The 12,961-nt window shown below is 41.9% G+C and overlaps 1 long non-coding RNA gene across 4 annotated transcripts; it reads right to left on the bottom strand.

The window, feature by feature from the left end:
* Positions 1-5,003: 5,003 nt before the first annotated feature.
* On the bottom strand, positions 5,004-12,160 carry LOC120664700. Of its 4 annotated transcripts, none has more exons than XR_005670991.1 (9): positions 12,043-12,160; positions 10,803-10,842; positions 10,525-10,581; positions 10,335-10,408; positions 10,188-10,254; positions 9,827-10,112; positions 9,703-9,747; positions 8,167-8,307; positions 5,004-6,301 (listed from the first exon to the last, which is right to left on the bottom strand). It is a non-coding gene; the product is annotated as an uncharacterized LOC120664700 (long non-coding RNA). The 4 variants fall into 4 exon arrangements; XR_005670990.1 differs by lacking the exon at positions 8,167-8,307 and having other exon boundaries at positions 5,004-5,478; positions 6,164-6,301; XR_005670989.1 differs by lacking the exon at positions 8,167-8,307 and having other exon boundaries at positions 5,004-5,478; positions 6,168-6,301.
* Between the last annotated feature and the right edge of the window lie 801 nt (positions 12,161-12,961).

The raw sequence follows: 12,961 nt of genomic DNA, 5'->3' as shown, positions 1-12,961 counted from the left end.
TTTACTCCATCGAGTAGTTCTGAGTTGTTGATCCTTGGGCGTTTGATCGTCTTGAGACAAGTCAAGTATTTTCCGAGGGTTTCGGAAAAGTGAGACTTTTCGGGATCATAGTTTGTATCGGACTCGGCTAACTCGAGAACTCGAGTTGGAGTCGACACGGTTTCTGCGTTATCCGAACCGAGTTCGAGTAGAACTCTTTTCCCGTCGAGATCTGAATTTTCGCAGATGTCGGCAGGTTGGGTGTGACAAGGTGGTTGGAGAAGCTTCCCGATCCGTCAGCCGTGCATGCCCAAGAATCGAAAACAAGGGTTGTGCCCTCGGGCACGTTGTTGGCGTCGCTTGATCCGGCCATCGAATTCGTCGATGAACTCGCCGAATCCCCTACTTGGCGCGCCAGCTGTCGGTGTTTACCGCCAAGCCTGCCCAGGGATACCCTTAGCAGTAAGGTTTGTAGGTAGGGATCGACTGCTCTGGAACTCGATGGTGTAAGGAACACAAAGATTTAGACAGGTTCGGGAAGCGAGTTGCGTAATACCGTGCGTCCTATGTGGTTGTTTGTATTGCCTTAGGTGTTGATGTTCTTTCGAGGGGGTCCCTGCCCACCCTTATATATCCGGGGGGACGGGGTTACATGGAAAGTTCTAGCCGAGTATAGTTGGAACCCTACTACAACACAATCGGGTAGTTTCCTTTGTACTACAGCTAGTTCTACGCCTATTCGGTTGTCATAAGCTATCTCTTACTCTAGAACATTCTATGCCTATAAGCAGTCCCGCTGCCCCAGGTCTGACAATAAGCCTGAGCGACACCACCTCGGCTGTAAATATTTTGATTCTTGCTTGCCATTGTTCTCACATTGTTTAACAATAGCACTTGCCTCGCCTCTAACCAGATTACTATTACAAGCAATCGGTTGTCATAGTGCACCATAATTTAGATATGAAAAAATGTATGGTTGCATGTTCATACTATTATAGTCACTGGATGCACAATAAGAAGGATATGACCAAGGCAATGGCATATATGACCCGACATGATATGGTGCAGCAGCGGCACGATTACCTTATCGTTGATGAGATCCTTGTTGCTCTTGATGCTTTGGTAGCGAACTCGCATCTCTAGTGCTATATGGCCTACTCTTTTGCTTTTGAACAGCTTCTTTATGTTCATACTTGACTAGAAGTTCCTCGAAGCTTGGCCTAATCCTTTTCTTGGCCTTGGAATAATTTCCAAGCTTGCAGGATACACCGGTCAGACCTGTCTGAGTACCAGTCAGACCGGTCGGCGTACCGGTTAGATTGGTCTGGGAACTGATCAGATCGGTTGGATTATTGTAACTGATCTTCTTTTTTTTTGTCTTGCCCCCCAGCCGAACTTGATTGTTGTTCAGCCATATCATTTAAAACATATTCAACACCAGGGGCAATTTGATCAATAGAACTAGCCGATGTTTCTTCAACTGTCGGCTTTTTATTTTAATCTTGTGTCAAATTTGAATTTTTATTCAATCATCCATATTTTTTGACACGATAGACTTCCTTGATCACCTTGTGTTTCTTTTTCTGTATGGACCGATCTTTTTGGTCAAAATGGTCATTATTGGTAGGTGATGGCTTACTAATTGCCAGCTCTCTATAAGTAATATAATCTTCACAAAAATATCTAGGAGGAGACGACATCCACGAATTATAAGAACATGATGGACATAAATAAGGCATGCTAAAATAATGTCCATATGGCATATGCATAGGAGATCCATATGATAGAAATGGCATTGACATAGGAGCATATTCCATTATCGATTCTGATTATAGAATTTTTGTTTTGGAACATATTTTGGTTGCTTGAAATTTTTAGGCCAACTAGCATGTTTGATATCCTTTTGTTTTGAGGATTTAGCCGAAAGCTTGTTATTTAACTTCGGCTTTTCCTAGTCATGCTTATGACAGGCTTTTGGATTCAACAGTTTTCCAAACACCAATCTCGGGTTTCTTGGGTTTGACCATCTTTGGCTTTGACTTATTTTGCAAAACCCTGGGAGAGGCGGTTAGACCGGTTGTCGAACCGGTCAGACCGGTTGCAGTGCAACCTGTACCATTTCCTTTGTTTTGTTGCCCCCCCCCCTCCTCGAGCGTAGAAGTACTAGATACTGTTCCTATGCTCTTGTTAAGGAATTTTGGGTCAACAATTTCGGCTTGAAACGGTCGAAGTTCATCCTGACCAGCAACATCACAAGTTGGCAAATCATTGCAAGGATTATCAGTTGGCTTCTCAATAGCCGACTTTTAAATATCAGGAATTGGATCTACACTTTTCTTTTTATTAATCAAATCATCCACAAATTTAAGCAAACCACTTATAAAGCTAGTTGTGGACTTACTATGCTTTGGTAGATCGTACATCCTCAACTCGTCGATGGCAAATATCTCATTACGATGACGCCTTGTTTCGTTACCCGATAACAGTGAGTATGCATATTTATGTTGATGCCCTTACGTAGGTCTTCAGCCAATCCTTCAAGCGCCATCATGTCGCTGGAATTTGATAGATCGGACATAATGGCCAGATTCTCGTCCCCAGCGAAGTCGCCAGAATATGTTGGCGCCGATTCGGGACCAACACATGAACATACTAGAACGTGCGGCGGACAACGGCACACCTTGCATCGCCGCGACACCAACAGGTCAGACCGGTATGGTGGACCGGTCAGACCGATCTCGTCGGGGCAGCCCGACAAGGATCCAACGAGCGTCCGCCCGGGAGGGACCCATGGGCATGCGCACCTTGGGTTAATCTAGGCTCAGCAGGCCAGCTAGGGCGTTCTCAAACGTCATGGAAACGAAGGAAGAACAGAATGTCGAGGTTGAAAAAGCTAGGGTAAAGATAAAAGGTAAAGACAATGAAAGATAAATGTATTTGATAGATTCGATTGGGTTGGATTCCTCAATCGGTCGTGGCCTTTATATTTATAGGGTGGAGAGGACTTGACCCGCAAGAAATCCTATTGCAAGATTTGTATCTATGGAAAATACAAGTTGTATTCAGACTCTGCTTGGACCGGTCAGACCAGTTAGACCCACCAGTCACACCGGTCGGTCATGCCAGACCGGCTATAGACGCTTCGACCGGTCAAACCGCTTGAGCACACCGGTCAGACCGGTCTCTGACAATTTTGGTTATCAACAGGAAGATGTGTATGCGTATAGTGGTCTGATTGTGGGCCTAGGCACCCAGAAAACTTAGAAAATGACAAGGATCGGATTGATCGGGGAGGTAAGTAGTCAATTTTTGTAGAAAAGCGGCGTCGCCTAAAAAAGTGGATCTGCCCCCGTGTCGCTCTTGCGGCGACTCTGGCGGCGGCACCCAACCGCACCGCTAGGGACTCCTCCGACACCCGTCCGTGGTCCTGCCGCCGCCGAAGTTCGACGCCGGAAACTCGGCCAGAGACGAGGATGGCCGGCGGCAAGGATCTGCTCGCATCCTGTGGGAAACACGTGCTGCTGGCCGGCTTCCTCCCTCTCCTTGTCGATGTCCTCCGCATCTCTTCGTCGTGCCGTTGGGAAGCTTGTCCCGTGGCGCCCGGACGGTGGCGCAGGCATCTATGGTGTCTGCGGCGCGGGCGAGGCTCCCCGTGGTGGGAGTCCGGTGGCTTCCTGCACGGCTTCCCATGGTGGGGGCCTGGCGGGCGGCGGCTGTAGAGTGGCTCTCCGTGGGGTACCTAGTGGCGCGACGCCTCGCGTTGTCGGCTTGGCCTCCAGTGGTGACTCCTCTCCGGCAGTTGCACCTTCGGCTTTGGTGTAGGAAGGGCTAGCTCCGGACTTTGCAACTACTTCTGGTGATGACATCTTCAATTTCGCCTTTGTTTTTCATATAGATCAAGAGACATGAGTCACCTTGGCTTCATTCGCGGATTCTCTTACTCGAAGACGGATTTCATCTGCACTTTGTTCCGGTGGATTATGCACGAGTACCCAGTGGCTACTTTGCAGCATGGTATCTCAGGTTATGAGTTCAGATGGTCTGCCGGACTTGGAGTTCGTGGCCGTTCGAAGTGGGTCAAGTCTAGTCTATATGAAAGCATTGGCCTGGTAAGAAGGGAGAAGCAATACGGTGTGTCTTTGTTGTGATGGTACTTCGTACTAATTCACCGGTTCCGGGAAGAAATTCCTAGATCTGACCTTAATTGGTTGAACCTGGCAGTGATCTTGTTGAATGAATTGTTTTGATTAAGATGAATTACTCCCTCAGGTGAAAACTTTTGATCTGGCCTTAATTGGTTGGGTCACTGCAATGTCGGCACGTGCGCGTGTCGTTTCCTCGTTGGAGGCGTTGTCTCGGGAGCCTACTTCATAGTCCAAGAGTTGCTTTGGTTTGCGAAGCGGATGAAAGTGAAGTCGCTTGTGGTAGTTTGCTGCGCCATGATCTTGAGGTCATGACGTTCTCTTTTTTTTTTGTTTCTTTCTCATAGGCTGTGTGCATCTTAGTTATGCAGAGGCCGGGATGGATCTTATATAATTGTATCATCTTAATGTAATTGTCTAAGATCAATAAAGCTTCTCTTTTCCAAAAAAATGAAAAATTGTAACGACAAATTTCAAAATAGGTGAATTGTAGTGATAAATTTCAAAACCTCAAAAATTGTAATGGTATGGATCCAATTAACCCCGACGTAAAAGCCATTCAAAATTACTTACTCTTTCAGGACATGTTTGACTATTATGGGTTCTCAAAAAATGTTTGATTATTATGAACCCTCCTTTTTGTCACATACTGGACTTTGGCCGTCAATGTTCTGCATATACTGGACTTCGCCTATGAAATTGGCAATTGAATTTCAGTGGCTCTTTCTTTGGATGACAGCAATACTTTAGAGTCTAGATTTTCTAATTTCGTACACTCTGAAACTTGTCAGCTTCATTACGAATTAGTTACAAGCGATTGAAATTTGATTCCTATGATCTAGTTAGAGCAAATTGTCACTGCAACCCAATACTTGCCGGCAATAAAAAGTAAATTGATGTGAGTATATAGCAGATAGAAGAAACGAAGATACCAGTACTGCATGGTGCTCCATGTGTTCACCCTGGCCTCTAGCGAGCCATCGGTGAGACCAGGCCAAGCATGTTCTTGTCCGACTCCCTAGCTAGTGCAGCAATCAAATGTACGAGCTCCAGGTCGGAACGAGCATAAAATTTCCCAATAAATATTATTACAAGCATGCATCTGGAAGACAGTGCAGGTGTCTTCTAGGAGTACAGCAGGTTAGACTCCCTCTCACAAAACAAATAATGGCCGCCCCATAGTATTTGCAGCTCCTAATTTTGTTGCACCTCAGGTTTTGAACCATGGCAATGGCAGTTACAGCAACTTGCGCTACCATCTGGATACATATTGCTTGCTATATAGATCCATCCAAGGCCAATAAAAGTAGCTAACCCCATCATAGTGTTCGATGATTTCTTCAAAACAGCAGCATGCCTGAAGATCAGTAAAAGAATGGATGAAATAAAGAAACCTAGAATAGTCGTCAGCATATTATTTTATTCGATTGCCGGTTCAAAACACAATACAAGGGAACAAAGGAATGCAAAAAAAGAAAAACCATTTCACAAGAACAAATGAAATGATTAGAATTTTTACTAAACCATTTTAAAAAAACTACATAAGTTTTGGCTAAGTTACCCAGTTTAAAAGGCAAAATAATGGGCTTATGTTTTCATTAATGAAACCGGAAAACATAGGCATCATGTTTTTCTTTTCAAAAGTGACATTTTTAACAGTAACATGGTGATGTTCAATGTTTTCTCATCAGGTGCCAATAACTTTGATTTCTTCACAAGATGTGTATGATGTTAAACTTGATGAGATAGTACCTAATACTAAAGTTCAATTGGAGAATAATAGAATGTGTAATAAAGATGTTTAATATTTCCACGTTGACCTGACTTAAATTCTCAAGCAAGTTGGGGTAGTCTGACAGATGACGCTCAACAAGATAAACCTAAACTACAACCACTGAAAGAAATACACATTGGGCAATTTTAACGATCACTTAAGTGTATTTAAAAAATGAAGCAACATTCACATGTGAAAGCAATCATGGTTCAACTCAATAGATAAATTCATCCAAAATCTCTATCAAGAGAGCACAACTGAATATTACTGACTCTAATACACTAATTCGCCGAAGTGGCATCTCAGCTTTCGATGAAATCTTGTGCTTGTTGAATGAACTGGATGAAAGAGTCCGCTTCACTGGCCAGATTGTTTTAGCTGCATGGGAGCATTGGACTCTTGTAGCCTGCATTTACGCAGCATTCGAAGTCAGAAGCACACTCGCAACAGATATTTCTTTCCCTAGACAAGGCATGATAATACTAATATAATGTAATCTTTGTTATACTTACATCTTAAATCCTCAAAGATACCAGGGATAAAAAAATCTGAAGAAACACCCCACATAGCTAAGATTTGTCCACTAACATGGTAAATAATACCCCCTCACGTCCCAAAGTATAAGGCATGTATTGTTTCATTAGGACAAGCTTTTAACCAATGATTAATCTATTAGAACATAATTTTGTGATCCAAAACTGATGTTACTAGATTCGTGTTCAAAACTACTCATGATTACCTAATTGACACAGTAACAGAGCAATTGTAAGTCAGTATTGTCTTAATGGAACAAGATACGCCTTGTATTTTGGGACGGAAGGAGTACATAATGCAAAGAAAATTTAGTAACCAGGAAATCAAACTACATGGAAAAGATTATCAAGGGTTCTAATGCTGCCTGCCTAGGAGGGCAGTTGTTATGGGACCGATTGTCAATGCCTTGTTTTAAAATGGTGCTGGACTGGATATGACTATGCACAGATGGATCTTTACATGGGATAATGGAGCAGAGGGTGCAGGAAGCGCTATGTGGGCGGATAGCTCATTTCATCGATCAGTTGGGTGTTTATGACAGTGTTTGCACTAGTTTAGCATTATACAAGGTTTCTGTTCGAATCAGACGGCACTTCCGATGTGTCAGCATATGCAGCTGAGCTCTCAGGTGGCACTTAGTTGTCCGATTGATGTCATGCTGATAATACTAAGACGGTTTGCTGGTATTAAGAGGGGAATTCCCTTATTTTTAGAGGAGATCAAGGCCAGCAATTAAGGTTAGAGTGAAGAAGAAAAGGTAGCTACTTACATAGCCCTGAATCCTACAGCTATTGGTAACCGCCATGCCAGGATGAACTGCAGCTCCATAGAAGAGATTTCTCAGGGTACTAATGCGTGAAGTCCGAGGATGGTAGACTAGCAATAGTACTAGTCTACGTTGATGACTTAATTATCACCGGGGACTATTCTGAGGAGATACAAAGGACAAGAGAAAATCTCTCAATCCGGTTTAAAATGAAGGAGCTTAGAGAGTTGAAGCACTTTTTTGGATTTGAGGTGGAGCGCACAAAGGAAGGGTTATTTCTGGGCCAACAGAAATATGCTAAGGACCTTCTCCAAAGTACGGAATGCTTGACTGCAAACCTATTTCTACTCCTATGGATCCCAATGTGAGGCTACAAGAAGATAAAGGGAAGTATCTGGAGGATGTGATTATGTATCGACAACTGGTCGGGAGTCTCATCTATCTTACATTAACTCGGCCCGATATTTCATATGCAGTTGGAGTGATTAGTCGATACATGAGTAATCCTAAGAAGCCTCACCTTGATGCAGTCAGACGTATCCTCAGGTATGTTACAGGCACCATCAAAAAAGGGCAGACCCAGTGCCAGGCGGCTCCCACTTGAGTGGGGTTCTGGGGAAGGAGTAACCGAAACAAGCCTTACCCCCGCAAATATGCAGGGAGGCTGCTTCGAACCCAGGACCTGGTGCTCTGTGGGTGAGCTTCTCACCAACTGCACCAAGCCTGCCCTTCTATGTTACAAGCACCATCAATTTTGGTATTTTATACAATAAGACAAATGATTGCCAGGTGATGGGATATTATGATGCTGACTATGCTGGAGATTATGGGACACGACAATCAACTAATGGATACTTCTTCAGTCTTGGAACTAGAGCTATATCATGGTGCAGTAAGAGACAACCAACTGTGGTATTATCCAGTACTGAAGCAGAGTATCGATCAGCAGCAATGGCAGCACAAGAAAGCACCTGGCTCAAGCAGTTGATGGAGGATCTTCACCAGCCAACAGAATACCAAGTAAGGATTTTCTGTGACAATCTATCTTCCATTCGTTTGGTAGAAAATCTTGTCTTTCATGCAAGTACCAAACACATAGAAGTTCACTATCACTACATAAGAGAAAAGGTCATTGAGGGTGAGATCATAATAGTGTCTACCAAGATAGAGGAGCAGACTGCTGACATACTCACAAAAAGTCTCAACAAAGCAAAATTTGAAAAATTTCGAGAAGCACTCAGCATGGTCTGCAGGACTACTTTGGATAGAAGTTGGCCTTGAGGGGAAGTGTTGAAGAAAGTAAGTCAAACTTTTACACTCTTCTCCACAATTCAAGGATAAGATATTTTTCATGGAGTTCTCTAGAATATCTAACTAAAATAAATCAAAGATATTTCTAGGACTAATGTTTTCATGGAAGAGTGTAGAATTTAGATCAAGGACTATGATTTTGCCACATGTCAATAATCCAATGGCCTTGTAACCCTATATATAGAGCCCCCCTCCCTTTCCATACCATCCATCCAAGACCATGGTAGATGAGAGCAAGGTAGATAGGTAAGTACTTAGCGTATAAGTTGTGACCTATCGAATAAAGGCTCTGCCTCTCAGAAGACAGCTTCATCTGTTGGTAGGCTCTGCCACCCGGAAGCGAGAAAGCGGCTCTGCCGTCGAACGGACCTTATACACTAAGTAGCTAGAGATTGAAAAGGCTAACCGACTCTAGTGAGTTGATGTGTGTCTTAGGTGTAGGTCATCAACTTAGTGGGTATTTGGGCCACCTCGATTCCCAACAACAGCTATCTAATAAAACCCTAAAACAAAAGAAATTGTATGCTATACACATCAAGCGAGTTTCTTTGGATAAATTGTAATGTTTTTACATCTAAATTCTGTTAATAACCCAGACACAAGAATCATTACATGACTTTCATGTATGTGTCTGTCGGAACAAGAACAATAGTGCATGTAAACTAATGCTAAGAAATTAAATTATTTATGAAACTCATTTGTAATTCAGCTAACAAAAGGTTTAACCCTGTGATTGGTTCTTGAGTTCTGATCTCACAGTACGAAGAATACTATGGTTTTAGTGAACAACAGATAGGTATCTTGGGCCTGACTATATTACCACTTTGTACTTAACTTCATAAAAACAATTAAGGAGTAATAAAAGGTTTACACCATCAAATTTAGCTAATTAGCAAAGTGTACATCACACGATCACATTAACCATATACTACCACTACAACATGGGTCATATCACAATAACAATCTAAGGAGACTATTACAACATGGGTCATATCACAATAACAATCTAAGGAGACTTTAAGACTAACATTGATGCATGGATTAACTAACACTAGTGCACCACTAACTACATCTTTTGACTACTTTTGCTAATTAACCAACTCTCTGCTCACAGATGCATCACATATGTGCAAGACTGATTGATAAGTAATGTATGGGCCCTCAAATGGACGAGGAGTGCAGATCGAGATATTTACCTTTAACGAGTGCTGAAAGTTTCGAAGACTTCTCATGAATCTATCCTGCAGATGGAAATGACAACATAGATTAGCTCCATAATTTCTACAACAGATAATCATGATCTCCATTATTTTGATTTACCTTGTTTCTTCCAGGTTGCTACCTTTGCAACGACATCAGTGATGATCCCAACCACTCATTTGGTACATTTTGAGCCGATCTGTGATAGTTTTGCTTATGGCCAGCTTGAAAAAAAAGGGGTTCCCAAGTAATATACAGCATCAGAATTGTTTACAATGAACGATCCAAACATAACTGCGCAGATAAATAATCATTCTTTTTCTTATTTAGTCTCCAATTCATGTACTTGAAAGTCTTTTCTGATCAGAGAAAGCTCGTTCTTCAAATTGCAAGTATCCTTGTAGTACTGCACATACCAGAAAACATTTTAAATGCAGAAACAAAACGAAATAACATAAGAATAAAAAAAAATATAACAAACCTTCACATCAATATCACCAATATCTTTTTTCAGGTCAAACTTCATTCTGATCATGACCGAATCGATTCTGTTGGAAATATAAATTCAATTATAATCACTTTCTTTGGTCAGATCAACCACAAGAGCCAACAAAAGTTTTTATCAGACCTATTCTCCATAGTCATTCGAATAATCTCCAGTTCCTTCTTCATTTTGATTTCAGACAATTCAAGGTCAGTTCTCTGGGAAGAAGGCAACTCTTTAGGTTCTACTGCTAAAGAATGCTACCAGCTCAATGAAAGAAATAGCCAGTGGACATCTCCATTCAATAGTAACACAAAGATATAACATGGCTTACTGTGATGGTGGAATTTTCATTGAGCTTTTTTGTGTCTGTCCCGAAGCATATCATGTCCTGCACAGAAGGGAACTGACAATGAATTCGGTGTAAAAGGATAGTCATCTGAACGATCTCTAGTTCCTTCTTCATTTTGATTTCTGACATTTCAAGCTCAGTTTTATGGGAAGAAGGCAACCCTTTAGGTTCTACTGCTAAAAAATGCTACCAGCTAAACGAAAGAAATAGCCAGTGGACATCTCCATTCAATAGTAACACAAAGATATAACATGGCTTACTTTGATGGTGGATTTTTCATTGAAATTATTCGCATCTGCCCTGCACAGAAGGGAAATGATAGTGAATTCGGTGTAAAAGGGCAGCCAATCCAATGTGCTATCTGAATCTGAATTTTGGTGTAAAAATAATAAAAAATCCTACATCAGATATGATACGGAAGTATGAAATTACATTTCAGAATTTTTGCAGTTCAGTTTTTTGTCTAAGAGGAAGCTAGTGCAAGCTGCGTTTCAAGGGGGGGAAATATCAGCTTCCGCCGATGGCGCTTTGCCCCAGCATTATCAACCCACATGAGGGCATCAGTTTATGATGTAAAACTCCGGAGTATATAAACAACATGAAGGTAGCAGAGATGACAGCTCTGAATAAACAATACTCCACGAGCACATAACACTAAAAGATTTGTCAGACATAGGTAGTTTTCTCAAATGAAAATTGAGATGCAGAAGGGTTGGATTCAGCAGGCTGAGTCCAGAAAAAGGAGATGTACCACACAACATGCAGGGACTTAAAAACAATTATTAGTCTTTGTGGGTCTCAATATAAACAGATCACTTCTTCTAGTACTGGTAACAAACAGCAAACCTTGCTGGCAAAAAGAGACCTTTATTTGCTCCAGTTATGTAAACAAATTTCAAATTTAAGTTCATGCTGAAAACAACTTTTAAAATTAGCCATCCACGTACTGACAGCAGAGGTAGCTACACTTGGTCAGTAGCACTTGAAAACATCAGGTCAAAAAGGATGCAGCTACAAGCCTTGTGTTTTAGAAAAGGATAAATATGATCTGAATAAATTGCCTATGTTTCATTCAGAGTTTTCTAAGTGCAATCCTGCCTGGATTTCATGTTTCACAAGAGTAGAATGCATATATAGTGTTTTTATGGGTTCACATCAACAGGTACAATGAGAAGGCTCCAACAGGAAATAGATACTTGCAAGGTATGATCAAAGGCATCGATACAAAATTAACATATGTAGTCACGGCTAAAATGAAATTAAACCCAAATGATGATTATCTAAATCAGTTCAAGATTTCTGGACAGGGAAATTTCGGAAAACCCTCCCCCAACACATTGCAGTTCAGATCTCAGAAATGAGATTCACACATGAATGAAAAAACGTCAAGCATCTGCAAGGGGGTGATTCGCCGAGTTCACTACCCGACTCACGCCTCCACATCTATCGCACGGGCGGAGAAGCACGAATCGCACGTGGCGGAGAGAGAGGATGGGATACCTGGAGGTGCTCCACGCCCCGACGAAGGAGGGCGCGACGGCCGATCACACACGGTATCGAGCTCAGGGCTCAGGCTTCTCTCCGCCGCTGCTCCTCTCGCTCGGATGGGAAGCTTGAGCTTTTTTTTCTTTTTTATATTTAAAAAAAATCAAAATTTCAAAAATATATGTTCGTTTTGAAAATTTTCAAAAATACCCCGGTCGCCGTATGGCCCTAGATGTATTTTTTTTCTTCAAATTTGCAACGAGGTCCATGGCCGAAAAAAATGAAAGGGGGCATGTCGCCCCCCAATGGGCGACGGGGCGACAGTGGCCTGTCGCCCACTCCAGGGATGACAGGGTCCCTCCCCTATATAAGAGCCCTGGCCGCCATTCCCTTGTCATTTGAGTCTAAAAAATCAGAAAAAAAGAGAGGGGTGAGGAGAAGAAAAGCGGCGAAGCTCTACCGAATTCCGCACTTGTGATCTACCGGTAACTTCCGTATGAATCCGTTGATATTGTATAATAATTTAATTTAATTAGCGGATTAGCTGAATTAGATTTGGTACTTTAGAACACTCGTTTAGTATTACAATTTGAGTACTATTACAGACTTTTTTTTAAATTAATTATGCATTAAAATAGAATTATGACAGTACCTTATTGATATTGCAGCATAAGACAATAGAATTATGACAGTACCTCTATTTTCACGCATCGATTTGGTATACGATATGTGCATTATTTAAATCATTGTTCGTCATTTGGCGCACCACACTATAGCGTCAATGTCTTCGTCAGGATCAACCTACATTCCGTGGAGCAAGTGTGTAGCCACCGTACCTGAAGAAATTGATGTGCCAATGTGCTTCTGCGGTTCGTTATGCAAATTCATGCAATCTGAGGTTTTAGGAGATGACTACGACATGATGTTCTTTATG

The sequence above is a fragment of the Panicum virgatum genome, chromosome 3N, assembly GCF_016808335.1.
Source record: "Panicum virgatum strain AP13 chromosome 3N, P.virgatum_v5, whole genome shotgun sequence".
In the NCBI taxonomy this organism is placed as follows: domain Eukaryota; kingdom Viridiplantae; phylum Streptophyta; class Magnoliopsida; order Poales; family Poaceae; genus Panicum; species Panicum virgatum.
The sequence above is the reverse complement of the archived record's forward strand: the minus strand, read 5'-3'. Positions and strand labels throughout refer to the sequence as shown.